General features: G+C 38.0%; 1 protein-coding gene across 4 annotated transcripts in view; it reads left to right on the forward strand.

The window, feature by feature from the left end:
• ANO3 (anoctamin 3) overlaps positions 1–12,485 on the forward strand; it is a 183,800-nt gene that overhangs the window by 126,767 nt on the left and 44,548 nt on the right. The gene's annotated exons all lie outside the window — the stretch shown is intronic.

A 12,485-nucleotide genomic window follows, 5' to 3' on the forward strand; every position in this document is an offset into this window, starting at 1 on the left:
TGATGTTTTCTTAGATCATAAACAAACCTGTCTTTCTCATAGTAGGGTACCAAACACCTGAATGGAGAAAACATGGTGCGAGCAGTAGTGAGGGGCCTCATGTGCAGGGCACCAGTCGGTCACTTAACACAAAGTGAAAGAATGTGTATTGGCATCCTTGAGAAAGCTGTGAAGCATTCGGTTAGAAATAACCACCGGGACTGAAATGGGCTTTCTTGCTGACTTTAGGAGTTTGGGGAGAATGGCCACACAATCCTGAGTAATCCTGAGAGCCTTCATGTTTAAGTAGTTTCCATCCTGTGTTCTCTTTGCTTTTACTCTCAATTTAGGAGCTGAAGAGTTTCAGAAGTGCCCGGGCAATGTTTGATTAAATACGGGAGTTGAATAACAACCTGGCATGCTTCCTTCACTTCCTTCCACGGCTTATGAAAGGGAGCCGAGTGAAACTGTAGTTTCTGGGATATTCTGCACACCAGTATTTGGGGGCCAGCGCCAAGGCCCGTTGAGCTCAGTATGCCTAAGTTTCATGCTTAGTTTCTGTTGTTCAAGGAGATAGGTTTCCAACTGCTGAGAGAGAAAATGAAACTTTAGCTGGAGTACAGGAGCTTCAAATTGAATGCAAAGAATCTACCCAGTTAATTGGCCCGGGAGAGAACAAGTTAACGCTATAGTTTTAAATTTTCTGAAGCCCAAAGGCCCCTTCAGAGTTTCATTAGGAATTAAGCCAACCCCTAAAAAACATTCCCTCAAAAGATATTTAAGCTGTGTCTGCACTGGTATGAAGAAAAGCAAGTTAAATTAAATCAAGCAACTGGTTACTGAGCAATAGCTTAATAGAATTCATTTGGTTATTTTCAGATTAGTCAGTTACTAGGAAAAAATCCAACTGAAAAAATATTTTATGTCTATTGAGAGAACTGAACATGATTTGGCAGGATTGGGTGTGCCATACCCGTAGGGATTTTCCTAGATATGTATATGAATATCATTACCACTTTCTGACTTGACCATAGTAATTATGACCTATACCAGGCATGGAAATTATAAGGTACTTCTGCTATACCTGTCTGCTTTCACTGTGTAAGAGTCAAAGTCATCTCCCATGACCCTCTTTTCTGGAGACTCTACCTATGGCCTCAGAATCCTCTTCATCACTGCTCTCCTGACAGCCATCACCAATTGATTAAAATGACCCCGGATGTAAACCCTATTTACCCTTCCTGTCATGAGCACATCTGGAAGTAAAGTCATAACATAAAAATAATGCATATATTTAACACCTCAGTGGTTACTTAGCTCACTTGGTTGTGATCAGAAATCTTTGTGAAATCACCTGAGTCGGAGTTAAAATGTAATTTCTTGCCAAACAAACAAGTCTCCATGAGATACATTTCCAGGTATACACCATGTTCTAGGTAAGACCAATCCCATTTGGCCCTCGTTTCTCCAGAGGGACTCAACAGCCGTAAGAGACAATTAGCTGGCACTTTTATTAGCCAAGCCAGCTGAGATGACACATTGTGTGATGCCCTACCTATTTTTTTTTGTACTAACCTACTATGGTACCTTTCATCTGGCACTCTCCAATTGCTTCCCACCCATTAGGTCTCGTAATATATACTGGAAGAAGCAAACCTTTGTTTGTCTGAAATGGTAGAACTGATAACAAGTGGAGTTTCTAGAACACAAAGTTACATTATTGTCACCGATGGGTCGGAAAATGGAACCAGAATGTAGCTTGGGACCATGCCTCAAATAAAATTAAAAGATTGCTCTGGATCCAAAATATAAAAAAGATATTTTATTTGTATAAAAAAGATATATACAAATCCTATAGCATCACATGCCTGATGCTGATGTCACACAAAGGAAATTTTTTGCAATAGATCATTAATAGCAGGTTCTGAGTTTGAAACAAGATATAAATTGAATTTATGTTTTGTCTCTCCCTAGGGGCATGGGCACTTTAAGAAAAAGAAATACTTGAATAATAATTAAACAAGCAGCATCATGGTTATATTATTTGAGGATAATTTAATGATATTCTTCAGAGATACAATGGAAATTGATGACTGGGAAATTCCTTATGGTTGATAACACTAACAATTGTTTAATATAAGCTTATTTTTTTTCCTGAGTCATATGGCATTATAATATGATCTTCTTCATTTAACTGTATCTTTATGGAAAGATTAAGTGCTCCATTTTGTTGCTAAGGACATTCTACAACAATGTCCTTTGTTAAGTAGAAGTTGTGACATAACATATACATATATGCAGGTGTACATACTTGTATGCATACTTACATAAACCGGGAGCTAGGGAAGGTTGTAAACACCTGATTTAAGAAAACCCTAATAAATCGGGGCGCCTCTCCCCTGCCAGTTCCATCAAAGGGAAAAAAAGCCAGAAAGAGAGTGGGGGGTATTGCTAAAAGATGATGGAAACAATTTAAAAACAAACACTACCTCCTTAGAGCATTACCACTGCCGGCATGGTCTGCCTATATTACCAGACTTTATAAGCATAAGGTAGCCCTACTGAATCTTTATTCAGTGCCAGAACTCTGAGGCTGTCCCTCTGGCTGGGTACTCCTGGCTCATAATCACCAAGAGAGAAGCATGCATGGTAGGAAAGGCTCAAGATACCAAGTCATAATTTCCTTGTTGAATCCTGGTTTTGCTACTTACTGGTTTCATGAGCTAGCCTGATCACCATCATATTTCCAAGACTGCTTTCTTATTTGTAAAATAGAAAGAGTGCCACCTACCTCCTAGTCACCTGTGGGGAGTCGATGAGATAAGGTAGGGAAAGTAATTCTGCATTACCTGACACTTAGTAGGACTCCATTGGTCCTAACTATAATAATTTTTGTTTAGAGATGGTAGAAATTAAAGGTTCAGCACCAATGCGAATAGAAGTCGAGATGATTCCAACTAAGCATGGAAACATGCTGAATTATTTTGTGTTCAGGTCCATACCTTGGCACATAGTAAATATACTCAGTAAATGATAATTGCATGAAAATGAAATAATTTTTCTCCAATTTTAATTGATTTTCTTTTCCTGACAGAGAGGCTTTCCACGGTCACCTTATAAAGTCTACAACCCTCCTTTCTTGACCTATTCTATCTCCTTTCCCTGCATTATTTTACCCATACCACTTATCACCATTTAACATCCCCTATATCTTATTTTTGCTGTTTATTGTCTGTTCCTGTACTAGAAAACTCATGAAAGCAAGCATTTTTTTTCTGCATTCTCAATTGCTTTATCCACAGAGCTAGAGTAATTCCTTTAACAGACTAAATTCTCAATAAATGTATAAATGAATGAATTAAATAAGTATATAAACAAATGAATATAATTAACAATAATAACAAAAACAGTGAAAATAGTAAGTATAAGACATCTGTAAACTCACTTTTCCTCTACCTAGGATATTCTTCCAATTGTTGGCTCATTCAGATATGAAATCTGCTTTCTTTTTTCACTTGAGGATAGTTCTTGGGCATCTTTGTATGATTGTACATGTACATTATTGAACAGTTTGCTTCAGCAAGCAATAAGAGTTGGTGGATAGTTTGTGAGAAAAGTTCATTTTAACTATGTGTTCATAAATCTTCTGTTGTAGCAGGTGAGAGTGTAGACGTTATTGCACAAAAGTGTAGATAATTGTGGGTAGATGTGGTTTGGTGGGTAATTTTTTCTGTATACTTTTTTTTGATGTTTATTTATTTTGAGAAAGAGAGAGAGAGAGGGCATGATGAGCAGGGGAAGGACAAAGAAACAGAGAGAGAGAATCCCAAGCAGGCTCCAGGCTTTCAGCCCCGAGCCCAATGTGGGGCTCAAACTCACAAACCATGAGATTATGACCTGAGCTGAAATCCAAGAATCTGATGCTTTTAACAGACTGAGCCACCCAGGCACCTCAGTACACCTTCTTTATAATAATGAGGTAGACAGCAAAATTGCAACTGAGAGTGTTAGGAGTGTATGTGCTAGATGTTAAAAGGGAAAAGAGAAGGTATGACAGCATGGCACAAGTCCAGTCAAATCATTAATTTAAAACAAATCGACTCCCCACAGCATACCTATGTTTTCCTCCAGTGATGCTGGTGTGCGTGAATACAGATAGACAGGAGCGTGTGCGTGGATACAGATAGACAGGATACAGATGGAGCGTTGGTTTTAACTAGGGTCTGATAAAACTATGAGTTTATGATAAGCTGAGACAAGAGTCAGAACCCTGAGGGTATACACAAGTGGGTGAGTATAATGGCAGACGATTAGAATCATAAAGAGGAAAGTGAGGGCACAAGGGAAGGAAAGGACAGTCAAAATATAATGGGCTGAGAACTGAAAAATCTTGGTCAAGAGTCAATGGATTGAAAATCTGAGTCAAAGGATTATTGGAATTGGAGGTTTTGGAGAGTAAGCTAGGAGGATGGAGCTGATAATTGGAGATTTTAGAGAGTTTGCAGTCATTGATCAAAAGTATGCTATGGGAGTACATGAGTGAAATAGAGTAGGAGAAAACAACTTTTAAGATAGAGCCAAGGTCCTAGAAAGATGATCTGTGTATATTGCAATTTCAAAGAATTAGTTTAGGAGTCCTGTTGAAAGATTTACACTGAGCCAAGAATTTAACAATCTTTAGAAAAGCTAGAGAAGTGTCCAATGGTAGGTGACATCCACTAGGAGAGGTAGTAGAAAGTATGGATTGATAAGGTGAGACTCAAATCTGTGAACCTTTAACGAGGAGGGAGAGGAAATGGTCTTGAAGCAGCAACGAGGAGCAAGAAATTCACCACCTCATCTTCAGTCCCGATTAGTATGGGAGACAAATAGCTATTACCTGAGAATGCTGCATGGAAATTAGGGTTTCAGGGTTGTCCCAGGTTTCGGTTAGAGCAAGAAGGTGGGGGGACACAAAAGACATTACTGTTGATGACTTTGAACACAAGAGGGTATAGTGAAAGTATCTCGGAGTGTTGAGAAAGAATAGGAGATGATCACAAAGGCGATGTCTGTTGCCCTAAAACAAGAGAACGAAAATTTGAGTGTTAAAGGATGATCTGGAATCCCGGTCTTCTTTAGGTAACTGATATGAACAGAGTTAAGGTGCACGGTGATGGGACCCAATTGTGAGTGATGACAGGAGAAAAGGTGGATACGTAGGATACAGACATAGGAGCATCCTGCCAAGATGGAGAGTTCTGGGCTCCCTCTATACTCGTGCTCATAGAAGAGTTCTGAAGTGAAGCCTCTTATGCCTAGCACCCCAAATGACTGCTCAACCTTGCAAGTGGCAACCTGCTGGAAAATGGTATTGCTCTCTCTGACATGTACATTCTACTCTGTTGTGTAGAAGTGCTGCACAGCAGATTCATTCCTGGATGGAGGAGTATACCATTAAACAAGTTTCTTTCTTTCAGAGCCTTGATTTCATTACAGAGCCTTATCACTTTAGATGACTGTTGCTCCATTAATCAACTAGGCAATTTATTTTTATAAGGACTTAATGAAGTTACGAAAAGGCATACATATAATAAAAGGGCAAACTGGCAGATTCATAATATAACTTATTTTGCCACCTTTAGGAAAAGATCAATCTATTAATCCTTTCTTAAATATTAAGGCAGATAATTAGAAAATCCTGACATCTTTTTTTTTTTTTTTTTTTTTTTTTTTTCTGGTTAGAAAGCTAGAGTAGCTAAATAATAACCATGGCAGCAACAGCACACAGAGTTTATTTGCTGAGTATCCTCAGTGCTGAGCCACGACCTTGCAAGGGGCAGAGCGAGGAGAGAATGAGAAGCCGAGGCTAGGTCTGTACACTCTGAAGAAGGTTCTCGATTTGTTTCTTGGCTCAGAACCCAGGGCAGAAGAAAAGGAAACTTACCCATGACCTGAAGGGAATTCCAAAATCAAGTTCACAGATAGCAAATAACAATGACAAGTGGATTTTTCATCCATTCAAAGGACTCTAGACCCTTAAACACTTTGAAGAGAACAATGAAAACATGTTACTTTTAACGAAGCTGACAGTTCCTAGGAGCTCTTAGCTACAGAAAAAAAAAAAAAATGTGCAAATCAGGTCAGAACCTGACCTGAATCGGAAAGAAGGACACCTAGGATCATTGAAAATCCCCTCCTTTGAAGGAGTGTTTGAAATCAGTAACCCTGGCTTAGGAGTCAGAGTGACCTGGGGTACAGAGTCAAGTTCATCTGGGAGGAGTAAAATAGCAACCAAAAAATAATTTCTTGTACATGAAGCTGTTGTGAGGTTTTAATAAGTTCGCATGTGTGAAACATTTAGCAGGATGGCTGGCACATATGTGTGTGATACGTTACAGCTATTCATGAGAAGAAGGCACACAATTTTCGAAGCTTTTCTAAGAAAATAATACAAAAATATGAATACAAAATAAGGTATGAAAGTAACTAACCTGGGAAAAAAATCACAAATTTACAAATTAAAAAAATCTTCAAATACATAACGTAAAAATCCAGAAAGGTAACAATATTTTAATTAACTTCCCACATGCTTTTTGCTCCACATTTTTTGTCTGTGTTTTATGAAAGTACCTTTTAATATGACATTTAAAAAATATTCCATAGAACGTGTAGAAGAATAATGCAGTCTTTCCTCTTCCTCTAGCATGGTTGATTGATAGTCTTTTTTATTGATAGTTTTGAAAAGTTTATTTCAGCTTTAGAACTCATTATCGGTAATGTCATGTATTTTTAATATTGTGGCAAATTTGAAAATGTCTGAGATGTGTTTCACATATGAGTTGGAAATGTAAACATAATTTCCCATGGCATATTTTCTAACTCCTGTACTTCATATCTTATTTCTTTTGCATTATCAGTGCTGGACGCCATAGAGCACCTCTCCATACAACTCCTGGCCTGGCACCTGAAAGTGTCAGCATTTGAAGGGGAAGGAGTTTCCCCAGAATTCATTGCTATATTAAGATAGTTAATAATCTTGAAAAATTTATGGAAGTGCCTGCAAGCCACATAAATGTCTCTTACTAAATCCAAACTAAATGTATCCCTGACTCAACAGTCAATTAGTCAACTGTCAAAAACACTCAGGGCCACTCTACATCCAGTATTTGAAGAAGTCAGAGATTCTGGCTGCATCTACAGGGAACTTTTAGACAAAATTATAAATATACACAATTCAGTTATTCTTTGACTACTTTAACATTCGCTTGAATTGTGGATCAAGAAGCATTATGTTTGTTTGTGCATGTCTGTCTCCACAAATTCAGATATAGTGTTCCAATAAAACAATGTATCTTTTCAGATAATTAAGTGATAAGCATGTATCAAAGTCTTATTAGAGTTTTACTGCAAAGGAAAAGTCCTCTAAGAGACCAATGCAGAGATTTCTGTGTTGGTAGAGGCAGTCAAAAGAAAAGAGAATGGTTAATAATCATTTTTAGGCTCCAAACAACAAAAACAGAAAGGATTTCAGGTCAAAGAACTTTAGACTCTTGATTGATGGAGCACTGAGGGGATGAGCAGTGAGCCTTCCAGAAGTTCTCCATCTCATTTAGATCTATTAGAAATTTGCTTAAACATTTTCATCTGTGCTGCTAATTTCTTCCCAGAAGGATGCTGCAAATTATATAGCTCAAAAATTTCTATCCCAAACCATATTTGGAGTCATTTTGCTGTTGGCAAGAAAAAGGTCAACATTTGGATTTGGATTTGGATTTCAGCCAAATGTCTTCCTTAGGTAACTTAACCTGCAAGAGCTTCAATTTGCTTATCAACTGAATGAGATCAATAACATTTTAATTTACCTGGGTTGTTGGGGAAATGATATTGGTTAATTTAAAAATAGCAAGCACAAAGTCTGGGACAATGTAAGTGCTCAGTAAATGCTAGTTCTCTTCTTCCTCTTTGGGACTATGATGCAACACATTTTCCTTTTTTTTTTTTTTTTTTTTTTGTATACTCTCTTTAGGAATAGACAAATGGACTCTCAAAACCAATAAGTTTTGAATTAAAATATTTACTCTAGAAGCAATTTTACAGTCTTAAACTCAAAAGAAGAAAAAGGACAGACAGTATGTTGTTTGCTAGGTTGTGGGCAAAAGGTGAAAAGTATGTGGAAACTGATTATGACTGAATTTGTGAATCAATTTAAATATAAAGAGTGACAATATCTTTACTTTTCTTGCAGAAAGATATACAATATGTTTCAATTTTATAAAGTATATTTTATATTGTATATCTTTTATGCAGTAGAAACCAAGAACTTTGTCTATATATAAAATTTCCTCTGTATGACAATAGAATATTGAAAAAAATTGGTTATTAAAATTTGTTATACAATTAAAATGAATTAAGCATAGTTAGACCACTTACAAACTGCACCTCATTTAATTCATTCATCGCCCCTATGAAGATGATTTTACTACTCTCAAAGTTGTGAAAATGGAGAGTTGTCATTACTTAAGCTTCTGTCCCTGTCATTCGTCACACAATTAGAAAGGCATATAGGCAGCTTGCAAACCCAGAACATGCCTACTCCAAACCACATTCTTTGTCTAGCACCACATTGCCTTTCCTAGGTGTTTTTGTTTTTTGTTTTTTGTTTTTTAAGATCACTGTAACTTGATCAAGAAGATAAATTTTGTTGTGTTTATTATAAAAATGAAGTTAGTAATTTCTTTAAAAACAATTTTTTAATGTTTATTTATTTATTTTTCAGAGGGAAAGAGAGACAAAGTGTGAGCAGGGGAGGGGGAGAGAGAGAGGGAAACACAGAATCTGAAGCAGGCTCCAGGCTCTGAGCTGTCAGCACAGAGCCCAATGCGGGGCTTGAACTCATGAACTGTGCGATTGTGACCTGAGCCAAAGTCCAGCGCTTAACCAAGTGACCACCCAGACACCCCACTCATTTCTTTTATACTGGCTGTCATTTGGGGCACCTGGGTGGCTCAGTTGGTTGAGCGTCTGACTTCGGCTCAGGTCATGATCTCACAGTTTGTGAGTTCGAGCCCCGCATCGGGGTCTATGCTGAGAGCTCAGAGCCTGGAACCTGCTTCAGATTCTGTGCTCATTCTCTCTCTGCCCCTCCCCGACTTCTCTCTCTCTCTCTCTCTCTCTCTCTCTCTCTCTCTCTCTCTCTCTCAAAAATAAATAAATTAAAATGTAAAAAAAAAACAACACAATTTTATACTTGCTGTCATTCACTGGTCATGCCAAGCATGGTTTTGAGTGAACTCTACCCAATTCCTGAGGGAAATTGGAATTATAAGGGAAAGGCAAATTTTTAACACTGTTTAGGGCTCTGGCACTAGCTTAAAATAAATGCAGACCTTAGTTCTGGATCACTTGGTTGGAGGCCACAAGCTATTTCAGAGATTAACTGGTCAGGTATCCTGACTTGGTGAAGCTTTCCTGGGGAGGTCAGGCCAGCACATGAAGGGGTGTCAGACATTTCAGAGACTCAGTTATGAATTCATTTTTCCTTTTTTCTCTTTTTTTTTTAATTTTTTAAAAGTTTTATTTATTTTTGAGACAGAGAGACAGACAGAGTATGAGTTGGGGAGGGGCAGAGAGACAGAGACAGAGACAGACAGACAGTATCTGAAATACGCTCCAGGCTCTGAGCTGTCAGCACAGAGCCTGTCGCAGGGCTTGAACCCAGGAATGATGAGATCATGACCTGGGCTGAAGTCGGAGGTTTAACCAACTGAGCCACCCAGGCACCGCATGTTTTTTTTCTTTTTTCAGTCATAAATTAACAACCCGTGTGACCATACCTTTGGGTACATACCGGTCATAAATATACTGTTCAAGAAAAATACTTTGGATGGAATTACCAAAAATTTAATTATAGCTGTTTATCAATGGTGAGAGTGTAGATGACTTTTATTTCCTTCTTTCTTTTATTTTCTTCATTCAGCATATACTTCTTGAAAGCTTCATATAAAGCAGGCACTGCTACACCTCTGTTTCAGAAGTGAACCAGGCAAGGTGCTGGTCCAGTTATTTGCGCTGGTGTTTTTATATTTGTAATCAGAAAATGTCCAGCAGAATTGGGAAATTTAAGTGTATCAAATGGTTGAATGGTAAGATGAAGAAAGGGCCTAAAAGAAATTAGTCCTGGGCTTGAAATGGTTATTATATTTTAGAAAACTATGCGGCAAATGCTGACGAGTTTTTATTTGTGTGGACTCCCAATTTTATAGCAAGTCAATTGAAAGTATCCATTTAAATTTGAACAAATGCTACTATAATGTGTATACATAAATGCCAATACCATATTGAGTGACAGAAGAGGTAGCTTTAGAGGGACTCTTAACATCAAAAAGTATGCTCTGGTCAGGATTGTCGTGGGAGTTCTCCTGGCATCTTAATATAGCATGTTGCTGTTTCTGTGTATATTCTTACTTCTAAATGCATTTTCCTAGAGGAAAACCTATCAAGCTTGATTTTAGGAATTGGTGAAGACTGTCAGTGCTTAGGGTTCCAATGCTGGCCTTACCATGTTCTTAGAACCTAGTTGTTTGTTGTTTTCTTTTCTACTTAGTGTTGTTAGAGAGGAAGAAGGAGGGGAGGGAAATTGGAAGTAAAGTTAAAGAGAGACATGATAGCCTTAGACAAAGAGGAAATTTAACAAGACAAGCAAGTCCTGACTAACCAGTTCCCAAGGCACAGTGTCAAGTACAGTTCAGTCCAAATCTTGTCACTTCCACATATTTATAAGGTCTTTCTATTGATTAGCCTACTTTATAGTTATGCAAAGAACTCCATGAACTATATTTTTGTAAGGTGCTAAGGCGGGGAGGCGGGGGAGAAAGTAGCTTTCTCTGGGCATGGACACATCACATCAAGTGTTCCACATTCGAGGCCCTTCTGCTAATGGTAGAACCTGTTCTGTGAGGTTTCTATTTCTACCTCATGTATAGTGATGTTGCAATCCTCTGTGGGAAAGGCACATTATGCTTGAGGATGTTACTGAAAATAAATCTGGGGAGTGGAAGAGAGTCTTTAGTGGTACTTGGATGTTATCTACATTGGCGATCTCAGAAGTGTTGCTCTGATAAACTGTTGTTTCAGCGGGTCTTCTTTCGAGAAGGCTTTAAATCTTTATCTCTTCTGATGAAAACAATACTTGGAATTCCTTTTTGCTCTCTGTATTCAGACATATTTAACTTCGTTTGTGCTGGGGATTGACCTCTTTCCCTGCTCCTTCTCCATGAGCTCCTACCCCCTGAATGTAGTAAAGTCGTTTTTAAAGCTTTTTAAATAATAACTGTTCCAAATCAAATTGAACTTAATTGCTTAATATATAAAACAGGTATAGAAGGGACTTCTCTATGGGACTCTTTTCCCATATCTCCATGGAGCATCATTTGAAAACCTCTGGAATAATGGAAAGAGCACTTAACCAGAAGTTGGAGTCACAATCACTGGATTCCACTCAAAAATTCAGATCAGGGGCACCTGGGTGGCTCAGTCAGTTAAGCGTCTGATTCTGGGTTTCAGTTCAGGTCATGATCTCATGGTTCATGAGTTAAAGCCCCACACTGGGCTCTGTGCTGACAACGTGGAGCCTGCTTGGGATTCTCTCCCTCCTCTCTCTCTGCCCCTCTCCATACACACTCTCTCTCTCTTTCTCACTCAAAATAAATAAGCTTAAAAAATTTTTTTTTAATTCAGTTCAATGTAACATTAACTGAGTATGTCAGTGTGCCAAACACTAAAAATTCTAAGGAAGAAAGAAACTCTAGAAACTTAACTTCTAAGTGTAGATGAAAGCAGATGTAGAAGAAGGTAAAGTGTTGTAGATGCTTTGGCAGATTTCTAGACAAGGTGAGTGATGCTTGTCAACCACTCTGGGCCTTATTTTCTGAAATTTGAAATAATGGAGAAAACTACATATAGAATCTAACCTCTTTGAGATGCTTAACTTTACGATTCTGTTACTCTGTTCCATTGGCTTTAGATCACAAAGGGAAGCCACTGGAATTAGACATGAGGAAATGGAAATTCAAGATGCAGCCTGTATATTTTAAAATTTTTTAAAGTGGAGAAAACTGTCACTATAGTCAGAGGCAGGAGTAAAAAAAATAAACACAATGTATACTTGCCGAGGAACAGAATTATGCCACATCATCCTCAGCTTTTCCATAATATTCCTCCTACCTCCATGACTCATGTGAAAGCTGACTTTGCCCTGATAACAAAATGCCCTTCTCCAATGGAGGCCTCTTATCTTCCTCCCCCATCTGCAACCCAGTTTCACAGGACCAAGAGGAAGAGTTGATAAACTCTACACACGGAAGGGTAAAAAGAACATAGGTGGTTGTACAACTTGTACAATGTATACTTTGTAGGAAATAAAACTGCTCTATAATCCATTTCCCACAGACAATTAGTGTTAAAACCTGGCATATTTTCTTTTGGGCACTATGTATATATAACTATAATATATCTGATTTATCTAG

Source organism: Panthera tigris, chromosome D1, assembly GCF_018350195.1.
Source record: "Panthera tigris isolate Pti1 chromosome D1, P.tigris_Pti1_mat1.1, whole genome shotgun sequence".
Taxonomy (NCBI): domain Eukaryota; kingdom Metazoa; phylum Chordata; class Mammalia; order Carnivora; family Felidae; genus Panthera; species Panthera tigris.